This window comes from Lissotriton vulgaris, chromosome 1_1, assembly GCF_964263255.1.
Source record: "Lissotriton vulgaris chromosome 1_1, aLisVul1.2, whole genome shotgun sequence".
Classification (NCBI taxonomy): domain Eukaryota; kingdom Metazoa; phylum Chordata; class Amphibia; order Caudata; family Salamandridae; genus Lissotriton; species Lissotriton vulgaris.
This window is the reverse complement of record NC_141685.1, coordinates 313,658,451-313,670,618: the sequence shown is the minus strand read 5'-3', so window position 1 is coordinate 313,670,618 and position 12,168 is coordinate 313,658,451. Positions and strand designations below refer to the sequence as shown.

At 43.9% G+C, this 12,168-nt stretch overlaps 1 protein-coding gene across 1 annotated transcript in view; it reads left to right on the top strand.

Annotated features, from left to right (window-relative positions):
* The window catches only part of LOC147747107 (vitamin D3 hydroxylase-associated protein-like), a 329,790-nt gene that overhangs the window by 59,106 nt on the left and 258,516 nt on the right, over positions 1–12,168 (top strand). The gene's annotated exons all lie outside the window — the stretch shown is intronic.

The window sequence follows — 12,168 nt, the reverse complement described above, 5'->3', positions numbered from 1 at the left end:
CACTGTGAGGAAATAGCTGAGTTTTTCCACCAGAAAATAGAAACCATTATCTCTTCCTTCCCCCACCCCGGCACTCTACCCACAGATCTCGACAACTCAGGTTGTACGACAGCCCCTCCTCACGATCTCAACAGCTTTCCTCCTCTAGATCTTACCAAGTTGGAGAAACTTATGGGACAGGTTAAATCTGGATCACCTACTGACCCAGCTCCTCCCAGCACTCTCACTCTGATCACACATCTGATCTCGCCCACCATCCTAGATTTGCTCAACTCCTCACTCCATACTGGTATTGTCCCTCCTTTATGGAAAAGAGCAATGGTCAGAGCCCTGCTGAAAAAACCTAATCTTGACCAATCTAACCCCGCCAACTACCGTCCTATTTCCCTTTTACCATGGCTCAGTAAGCTCCTCGAGAAACATGTCAACTCCGTTCTCACCGACTTCCTAGAAGTCAATAACATGTTAGATCTCTCCCAGACCGGCTTCAGGCCCCGTCATGGAACAGAGACGGCACTAGTTGCAGTGAGGGAGGAAGCACGAAGGATGTTGGACGATGGTGGATCCACGGCCATCGTCCTACTTGACCTAAGTGCCGCCTTCGACACTGTCAATCATAACATCCTACTCCATCGTCTTGAGGGAATAGGACTGACAGGGACTGCTCTCAGCTGGATGAGATCTTTCTTGACTGACAGATCCTTCAGGGTTTTTGAGAGGGACTTTTCCTCTGCCACTAGACATCTGAATTGTGGAGTGCCTCAGGGCTCCTCCCTGAGCCCCACTCTTTTTAATGTCTATCTGCGCCCACTAGCTGATGTCGTCCGCCCATTTGGGGTGAAGATCCTTTCCTACGCGGACGACACGCAGCTAGTGGTATCATTGGACCCTCCCCTAAATTCCGATCATAGCCTACACAAATGCCTGAAAGCAGTTGCTACCTGGATGTCCGGCTCTTGTCTCAAGCTAAACGGGGATAAAACAGAGATAATGCTCCTTGGTAACAACATCACAAAAACCATTGATCCCATCTGGCCTCTCTGTCTAGGTAATCCCCCGCAACCCAAGGAGCAAATCAAGAGCTTGGGCATCTGGCTCGACCACACCCTTTCCTTCAACCAGCAGGCCACCAAGCTAGCTGCTACCTGCTTCGGGTTGATGAGACTGCTTCGAAAGATTTTCCCTCTCCTTCCATTCCACGCGAGACGAATTATGGTTCAAGGACGGATCCTCTCCCGCCTCGATTGTGGAAATTCCCTCTACCTTGGAGCACCCCAACTCACACTTAACAGACTCCAGGTTATCCAATACTGTGCGGCAAGAATCCTCCTGAATATTCCTCGCCGAACCTCAGTGAGAGCCAGACGGAAAGACCTTCACTGGCTCCCTGTAAGAGCCAGAATCGTTTTTAAGAGCATGTGCATTGCACATCGCTCTTACTGGGGAACAGGCCCCTCCATCAATTCCACCCTTATGAAAGCTTATCAGCCCACCCGTTCCCTTAGGTCCGCAACCTCCCATCTCGCCTCAGTACCACGCATCAGGAAGGCCAGATGTGGTGGCCGATCGCTCTCCTACAACTTAGCCAAAATTTGGAACTCCCTCCCTCTCCACATCAGATCCGAACCCAACCTTCTCACTTTCCGGAAGAATCTCAAAACATGGTTATTCAGTAAAACTCCGGTTTAAAACTTCACTATGCTCCCCCTTCCCACCTCTCTGACTCAGCTCAAGCTTCCTACAGCGCTGGGACGCCCCTGGGTAGCCAACGCGCTTTACAAATCCTCACTTCACTTCACTTCACAAAAAACACTCCAAGCACAAGAGGGTGGAGCACTTTACTTAGGTTTTATAATCCGACCAGACGTTGGCCAGAATGATTGTACTAACATTGCGGAATTAGTTTAACCAGATTTCACTCTGTCCCTGGGGACTTCTGAGAGATTTTTCACTGAGAAACAGAGCTGTGAATAATAACTAAAAAAGGAATGGTCAACAGTTGATTCAGTAATTGCATCACATGATAGGAAAATAGTAATGCCTTTTGTCATAATTGTGTCACCCTTAGGTTGTATTCTGTCAGTCAGTAGAGCTTGATTTGCACCCAGACTCCTCAGTACATACAAAGATTGTTGGAAAATGAGGCATTAGTTGTGTGGCCTGCGTAAGTAATGGGTCTGACTTTTATCCTCCACTGGGAACCAAACATCCCATTGTAGTCTAGACCATCATAGGGTAGCGTTGCATAGCAGTCCAGAGCCTACTCAAGGGAGGTGGTGTGTGGGCTAGTAATCACCATTCACCGATACACAATAATAACACTCAATAAACAATTGTCCAGTCTGTGCTTTTCTTTAGAAAAAGGAAAGTACATTTTTTTACACACTACTCAATGCTATGCAACAATTTACAAATATACATAAGCTGATGGAAATAATTCTTGCTGACATTGGGTAATCATTCTTACCCTTCCAAATGAGAGGGGTTTAGTACAACAATTATATGTTTAAACATTTTCTTGTCACTAAATGCCAGAGGTTGAACATAAGTTGGAGTGAGAACACTTAATACTGGTATCAAAGCGAGAAACTGTCCACCTCCTTATGTCAAAAATCTTTTCAACACAGGAATAAATGCAGTATTTACATATAATCATGACTCCGAGCATACAAACTTTAATCCCGAGTGGCTGACAGTCCCATTATTCAATTGAATCATTAGCAAGAACAAATGTATAAGCATGACTGGGAGTGTGGTATATTCCTTATAACTGTTAGCATGAATAACGCAAATCGATCCCAGCCCCTAAAGGGCATCTCATTTACAATTTGCTAACTAGCCACCTATCTTTTTATCTTCCATGTCAGAGTTGTCTGCTAGCGCCATGAGACTCCTCAGATGTGATTTATGCGCGATACAAATGATCCTGATTTGATTTGATTTGAATTGCAACTCTATGCAATTATAATTACGCACCCATAAAGGATACTTGCAACATACACTTTTAGGGCGTGATTATGATCTTTGGCGCAGCCGGAGCGGGCGGTATACCACCGCCATGCTCCCTTTGTGCGAAAGCCGTGGTTGGGCCACCCGCCAAATTAGGAGTTTACTTCTGTCTGGTGGGCTGGTTTTCGGCATTCCCACTGTGGTGCCTTGGAAATGGGCAGCGAAATGGGAATGCCCAAAACAGTTCCTGCATGGATGGCGTGAAGGAACTGATGTGATTCATACAGGGGGGCACATGTGTGCCCCCCTGTGTGCATCCACATGCCGTGAGGCACCAGGGGGCCCTGTAGAGCCCGATTTGTTTCCTCTCCAAGAGGAAACTCTGAATATGCTTGGTTAGACTGCAGCAGTCCTGCCAAGCATATTGCGTCCTATTGATCACTGCAAGGGAACGGCTGCTCCCTGGCGGCATGTCCATGGGTGTTTGCTCACCCAAGGGTTAATAGGGGCATTCGAACTACTGATGCAGCAGTAGCTCGACCTCTACCGCTGTGCTAGACTCATAATCTGGCCCTTAGAAATCACATTTAGAATATCCTACCGACCTGAAGGACATCACGTTTGTAAATGCACACCTGTACAATCACTAACTTTCACCCCTAGAGGATGTTTCTGAATATGAAAACTCATATTAACCACTTTCAGGTCACAACTGCATGCGGCCATTCTCTTTGCCCTCTAGGACGCATCACTCAGACGCTGAAGAACAAAAGTTCCATCAGAAAAAGGCTTTGAAACAAGGTAAAACTAATATATGACGTTACAACGCATGCCTTTGCAACGCGGTTTTTACATCGCAACTACCCTTACATCGCAAGATTTTACAATGCATGCCAGTACAACACATTTATAGAAACTACCATTACACTGCACCAGTGTAGGGGTAAAAATTACTATTCCCACTCCTGTGAGTGCAACAGTAGGGTAAGTGTTGGATAGTGTAGGGGTAAAAATTACCATTCCCACTCCAGTGAGTGCAACAGTAGGGTAAGTGTTGGATAGTGTAGGGGTAAAAGTTATTATTCCCATGTACCCCAAAACCCATACCCACCCTAAAACAAAAATAAATCCCCATTACTTACCTCATAATGCGTTGTAATCGCATGTGTTGTAATGGTATGCATTGTAATGGCATGCGTTGTAGTGACATGCATTGTAGTGACATGCATTGTAATGGCATGCATTGTAATGGCATGCGATGTAAAGGAATCTCAGGAACCACAGCACCAATCACAACACCCAATACAGCGTTGGAAAGGGCAGTTGCAGCAGAAGGACATAGGATATGCAGACGCCCACCATATACATTTAAAAGGTAAAAGAACAGTGCCAGCAAAGTAGTCCCTTGTGGGCGTGTCTGCGTTGTGCTGTGGGCGTGTTCTGGGGGCGTGACAAATGCTGGGGGTGTGTGGTACGTTCCGCCCTTCATGCCATGTCTCGTATTGTGTGCTAATCCCACCCTGCTCCCTTTAAATACCCTTGCACCCCATAATCATAACCCACCCTTACTCCTTAAAATACCCCAACACCCTTAAACACTAACCCATCTTAACCCTATAAATATACCCTGTACCCCAAAACGAAAACCTATCCCTAAACCCTACAAATACCCCTGTACCCCAAAACCCAAGTCTAGCCCTGAATCCTGTAAATACACCTGAACCTCAAAACTACCCTTGAAACCTAATACCCCTGTACCCCAAAACCCAAACCTAGCGCTGAACCCTAGAAATACCACTGTACCCCAAAACCCAAACCTACCCCTGAACCCTAGAAATACTCCTGTACCCCAAAACCCAACCCTAGCCCTGAACCCGAAAAATACCCCTGTACCCCAAAACCCAAACCTAGCCCTGAACCCTAAAATACCCCTGTACCCCAAAACCCAAACCTACCCCTGAACCCTAAAGATACACCTATACCCCAAAACCCAAACCTAGCCCTGAACTCTAAAAATACCCCTGTACCCCAAAACCCATACCTATCCCTAAACCTACCCCTGTACCCCATAACCCAAAACTATATCTGAACTCTTAAAATACCCAAACACCCCAAAACATATACCTCAGTACCCCAAAACATATACCCATACTTACCTTATGCAAACATTAAAAAAAACATGCTTTTACCATTCAGGCATTTACAACGAATTTAGTTGTAAATGTATGCGTGGTAAAAGCATATGAAATGTAATGCCATGCGTTATAATGGCATTCTGGAGTCCTGGTACTGTCGTAATGAAAGTATGCGGACTGATGGTATGCGGAAACAAAGTTGCTGAATAATGGGTGTTTACCCTCCCCCGGTAAGTACATTGGTGGCACGGCGGCCCACATCTCTAGCAACATACTCATATTTTTTCACCCCACATTTGAAAAATGCACAGGTCTCTCTCATTGATGGCCAGCACCGACATACAGTTTTAGACACACCTCCCGCCACAAGTTCTAGAATTGCGAACTTTAGAGCTGGGGAGCTACGTTCGAATCTCGGCATCAGCTCAACATCCTGTGATTCCAGGCAAATCGCTTTGTCTCCCCGTGCCTACCACAAATGAATGTGTGATTTCTGTAATGTAAATTGTGCTCATGCCATGTTGTCGAGTTCGCGCTATATAATATTGTAAGGAAAAATTAAGTAGGGAAACTTGAGTTCACACACTACTGAACGCGCACTCTTAAGTGCATCAGCAGGGCACTGTGAATCGGAGCGTTTCACAGGCCTGTCACAGATAAGAAATGCTATCAAAACGAAATACTACAAAACAATATACTACTGACCGGCAGCAATTCATAATCGGACAACGTCGGGACGGGCTGCTAGTAGTTTATATAAATGGAAACAAAACGTGCTGCAAACACGGGGAGGGTTGCCCTAAGGACCTTTTTCTGCAACCACTGACTTGAGAGAAAAACAAATCTGGCACCTTACTCATAGGCTCGTACACATTATTCTGGACCTGTTAAAGCTCATAAGAGGATTGGCTCCTGCTGTTTGGCTACAGGGGTACAACAAGTTGCCGAAGGTCTTTTTCCTACCGAGACAATTTGACCAGTAACATCTGGACCTGGACTGGACAATGCTGGTAACCTCTGCTGAAGTGACTCATGGCCCCTACATATTGTCCATGGGGTTCTGGGAGCCATAAGGTGACCCATAGGAGCTCGAGTTGATTACGTTCACTTTTCTCTCCATTTTATGCTCCCACTTTATACCTAGAATAGTGTTCCCTTGTGGATTATTTATCGTCTAGAGTTTTCTGGTTAATTATCGACTTCTGAACACTGGTAATTATACCAGATATTATCTATATCATTTTTTTGCTTACAGGCTATCCAAATACCTGAGCCTCATCTATTTTTCTACTTGAAGCTCCAATTTTAATACACAAATGCTTATGTTTGTTCTGGACTCCATCGAACCGTCTCATCTGTATACTAGCTGAGGTAAGCATTTCTTTACTCTCTAATCCTTGCGCCATGTGGGGATTCTGGAGTGTTGAGAGGCCCCCTGCTTGCACCATAGATAGTCACTCTTTCCCACTAGGTTCACACAGAGTGCTGCATTTTGTCATTTTTGGTCAGAGTGCTATGATTTTTTCGCTTATCTTGCGTCTATATATATTTTTTCAGCATTCTACATCTTATCTGACCTTCTTCCGGGTCCTGTCTCCATTCCTTTAACCTCCGGAGGACCTAGCCAACCCCCCTCTACTCCTTCTAGGATATCGCATATGGCCTTTTCTAGGCCGGCTATATGGTATGTCCTGAACAGGAATGTCTAACCTACTACTGTGATGTGTATCTCTTTTGCTGCACTAACATATCTCCACTAGTAATCGTGAACACTATCGAAGCCTACTCATTCATTTTTTCTTTGGTGAGGGTCTTTTGCACTTTATGTTATTTTTTCTTCAGATGGGTTGTAAGGTGTTATTTCAGTATTTACTTGACCGGTGCATGTTTGCGCCAGTATACAAGATAAGTGTCTACGTCCTGCATGTGCATATGAATTCTGCCTTACTTGGTATTATGCCCTGTTTATTTTTTGATTTTATTGTATATATCCTTACCATATCCTTTTCCGCCCACAGATATGTTCTGCCAGCCACAACTGTTATTAGGACACGCACTTGTGGTTTTTCTACTTTGAGAGACCGTGCTAAATTTTATTATCGGTGTTCTGCGCCCTGATGAAGGAAGCTTGTATTGCCACTTTTCCGAAATGCACGTTGGCGCTTTCTTTGGATGTCTATGTTTGAATGTGATTGTGTGTAGTGGTATGGGAATGATTTTGGTTTGATTGAATGAGTGAGTGAATTGTTTGCCAATCTTTTATTGTTTCTTGTGTCCTTAGGCTGATGTTATATTTTCTATGTATGTCTTTCAAAGAAAAATTTATACAAAAATATGAGAAAGAAATATATTGTGTATCAATTAATTTTTGATAATTTATATTCAACAAAATGTTTTTATGCGAATAAAAAGAAATATTTGATATTATTTAGTTGTTCTGTGGGCGTTTCTTGGATCGTTGGAGAATTTTTTCCCTCTCTCTATCATTGGGAACTCCCCTTTCATGTTGTTTGATCCAGAGGAGCTGGGACTTTAAAACGTCTTTGCTCTTCAAAGACCTCAGGACCATCAGTGGGACCTTGCGACAAAGGTGTCCAATTTGAAAGCAACTTTGTACATGTTCAGGCTTAACTTGCTGAAGGATTTTGAGCTCAATAAAGAAGACTAAGCCAGAAGGTAAAATCTTTGACTGGGATGAACTTGCTTGGTGTATTTAACCCGCTCTTTATCCTGGTCTGCCGGAAATTGTACTTAGGTCCCGATCAAACACGGCCATAAACTGTCATTGGCACTTAGTGCTTTTAGGCTCTATTTTCACCTACAACTTTAAATACTCATATCTCCAATTCTCCTTATTGGATTTTTGTTGTTTTGGTGTAATTTGTTTCAAATTGAATCTTCTTTTTTCTTCTAACTCAGTTTGGGATTTTACTATTTGGCACTGCATAAATACTTTACACATTGCCCTAAATTATGCTTGCCTGCTTTGTACCGTAGCTACCAGGGATTGAGTTTAGGTACATTTTGTGACTTTTGGGGTTTATCATGACAAGTTATTGTTATTATTCCTTGAAGTGGACTACAGCCGACAACAATTAATAATACACTTTCTCACAGGGTATTTTGTAAAATCATCAGTAGGTGTCTGAAATTCGCATACTTTTCTTTTTGCATAATTACACAAAAGTTTGGGAAAATTACATGAAATTGTTTGTAGTTACATGAAATGCAAATCTGTCATTTGTATTTTAGTGCAAATTAAGTCCCTGCTTTAATTTATGACACAAAGATACATTTTTTGCTAAAAATTGTGCAAAAACGCAATTGCCATGAAAACCAGCTGATTGCCCTTTGCTTGTTTTTTTGTTCCCACATTCCTGCGTTATAATTTTGCAACAAATAGTGGCATACTTACGCAACGTGCAACAATGTCTCAATGTGAATCAATGAGGGGGTATGACTTGAAAAATAACTTATTTAAATGATTACATTAAATAATGATAAATAGTCCCAAGAAAACGGTTAAATATTATCAGCAAAGGAATGTAAATTGGATTTCTTAACCCAGAATGTAGAATCGACCATGCTTTTAGAGTTGTGTACTAAGTGAAAAAGTGAACACTTTGTGCGTGTGAAAACATATTGAACACGCAAGTGAAAAAAATAAAAAAGATAAGGAATGTTGCAGCGTATTGGAGCAGAATTCAAAACGAAGTTATGCATGAATCATTAAATTTATGGGGTAGTTTTATAAACTCATATTATAATTCACAGTCCAAATTTAGCTTGTGCTCCCCTGTATGCATGCATCACAATTTCTGCATGGCATGGATATTACAGTCCATTCCGTGCAGGAACTGTTTTTGGTGTTCCCATTGCGGTTAGCATTTTCAGTGACACAACAGTGAGAACGCCAAAAAGAGCCCCCCATGCACAAGGTAACTCGTAATCTTGTGGGCATGGTGGTCTGCTTCCGCACCGCCAAACTCGTAATCGGGCCCTATGCGAATTTTACAAAGGCCTTATTATTGTGGGGATAATTCTTACTCGTATCAGTTTTTGAAAAATAGAACTTAATGGCTTGAGTCATGAAAAAAGTGGTAAGGGCCTTAATATGAGTTTGGCAGTCTGTGGACCGCTGTACCGGCCGACCGTACCGCCACGAGATTGTTGGTCAGTCCGCCGTGTTACAAGATGGGGTGTTGCCCCTGCAGAGACAGCGGCTGGACTGCTGGCACCATCAGCACATCGCTGACTGCTGGGATGGCAGTCGGGAAAGGCAGCCTTCATAGGGCGATATGGGGGGAGCAACACCACCGTCAATATTATAAGTTGGCTTTTCCACGAACCAACCGCCGCAGTCAGACCGCCGCCCAAAGGAGGGTAGAAACAAAGGATTTGGAGTGCATACTGACCCCTGTCTAGTTCTTTGCAGCATATTTCGAGGTGGATCCCTTTCTCCAGGTCGGCCCTTCACGCAACATCTTCACCCTGAGGAATACGACCCCATCTGCGGCACTACACAGGAAAGTGCTCCAGGTCGACCCTTCTTGCAACATCCTCACCCTGAGGAATATGACCCCATCTGCGGCACTACACAGGAAAGTGCTCTTCTTCATACCATATGCCCTTTGCGGGGACTGCCCACATATGGGTCAGTTCAGTTCATTTAGTCTTTATTTCGAAATAAAATTCATAAAAGACAGCAGATATAAAAACATTATCAACATTACAACATTTTACAATGGATCCCCAGGTATATAAGAGGGTTTACCTACAGACAATATACAAACATTAAAAAATCAGGTTGAGTTAAAAGGGGTTACAGTTTCTTTACGCGAATTAGCCACATCCACCCCAAAAATTTGGCAACACAGATCACAGATTTTTCAGTGCGTAAATCGCGTAATTTCAACAGGGCTACACGATTCTCCCCACAATTTAAGATTTTACAAATTGGTTTCAGCCATTTCAGTCTAGGCGATCGATATGCCGGGCATGCAAAAAATATATGACCAACACTTTCGACCTGGTCAGGACAAAAGGGGCATTTATTACTTGTATTCTTTGCCCACTTCGCAGTAAAGGAGTTGATCGGCAAAGTTCCCACCCGAAACTGGTGATACAGCTTGCGGTCAAGTGTTTTGCATATCAAGTCCCAGTAGGGTTCAAGGAACGGAGTTACCTTATGCGTTAAGAACAGTCCTGTTAGGCTATTTTCTGATGAAAGGGTGACCAGTGCAGATTTCTTTGCAGCCCAAAATAACTCTTTGTATTCCACTTTAGATGGGAACCTAGAACATTCAGGGTGTAGCCAAAGTTCAGGGAGGCCCATAGAATACAATATTTGTTTGACCTCCCGCAGCCATGGGATTTTCTGAGCACCCCACAATGATCTAACCTCGCCCAATTCATGAGCGAATAAACTAAGCTCTTGGGTCGTCCAGAGGCGACGCCAAAAAGCCGCAAGGCGGTACTGTGCCATCTCATTCAGCGGTCTACAGCCTAAATCTAGAAGCAATGGTTTTACAGGTGACGATTGAGAGAGCCCCACTAAGTTCCGAAAAAACCTGTTCTGTGCTGTGGTTAGTGCTGACAAGTCTTTGTAGCCCCATATGTCCGCACCATACAGGGTAGCTGCATTAACCTTGGCCTCATAGATTTTTAATGCCGGTGTAATGCGTTTGGTCAAGGTTTTTTTCTGTTCCTTCAGCAAGCATCCTGTAAGGCGAACAAATTTAAGAATTAAAACCTCCAACTGGGGGTTCCACGTAAATTGATGGTCAAGGGTCACGCCCAAATATGTCATGACTTTGACCTGTTCAATTGGGACACCATCTAATAAAAATGAACTTTTAATTGGTTTATTTTTGTTAAAAATCATAAATTTAGTTTTATCAGCGTTAATCTGAAGGTCATTTATCGTGCAAAATTCAGCAAATCTGTTTAAGGCAGCTTGTAGGCCGCTCCGGGTCTTTGATAGGAGCAGGGTGTCATCGGCAAATATTAACATTGGATATTTTGATCCCCCCAGGGTGGGAGCATCTGTTTGTACTTCATTAAAGAATGCAACCACCCGGTTGATAAACAAGAGAAACAGGGTAGGGGCCAGCACGCAACCCTGCCGGACCCCACGTTCGACAGGGAAGCTAGTGGTCACCTGACCCTGTTTCCCCCATCTTACATGGGCAAAGTTATCCTCATGTAAGCGCCTGACCAGCTCTAGTAGTTCAGGTGGAAGGCCCATGAGTCTGAGGGCTTCCCAAAGTTTTGCCCTGGGAACCAGGTCGAATGCGACCTGAGATCGACAAAGGCAGCGTAAATGACACCACCGCCCAAAAAAAACACCTTCCAATACAGCATGGTAAGACGAAACACCTGGTCTAGGGTGCTGGTGCCTGATCTAAACCCTGCCTGCATGGGGGAGAGTATGTTATTCTGCTCAATCCACCCCTGTATTCTAGCCAGGGCCATTCGTGATACCACTTTTTGAATAGTATCGATCAGGCTAATGGGGCGATAGTTTTTCGGTGAAGATCGGTCCCCTTTCTTATAGACTGGAAGTATCTCAGCCCCTTTCCAGGATTGTGGCACCCTTTCCCCTGCTGCAATAGAATTTGCTAATGTTGTTATATAGGGGACCCACAGATCAAGATTCAATTCAAAAAGGTCCGCTGGTACTGCATCAATACCTGGGGCTTTCCAAGACTGGATAGAGCCGAGTGCCTGTTTGGTGTCAGAGGTACAAAAGGTGAGCCTATCCCCATAGGATACTAATATAGTCCCTGCTAAGGGCTCGCCTGCCAACTGGACGATATTAGGATCTTTGAATTGAGCTAAGAAAAATTCCACCCAATCTGCAGCGGAAACATGATTTTCAGGGTTTAGTGAATCTGAGCCCCTACCCCATCTGACTAACTCCCAAAACTTAATTTGGTTGGACGACTCACAGGCTTGAAGAAGATCAAGCCAGTACGAATCATCCCATTCCCTTTTAGCTTCCCAAATAATGCGTTTGTAAGCCTGTCTCGCTATCCTGATGTCTGGAGTGTTTCTAGATTTAACGGTAGCAATTAAGATGCCA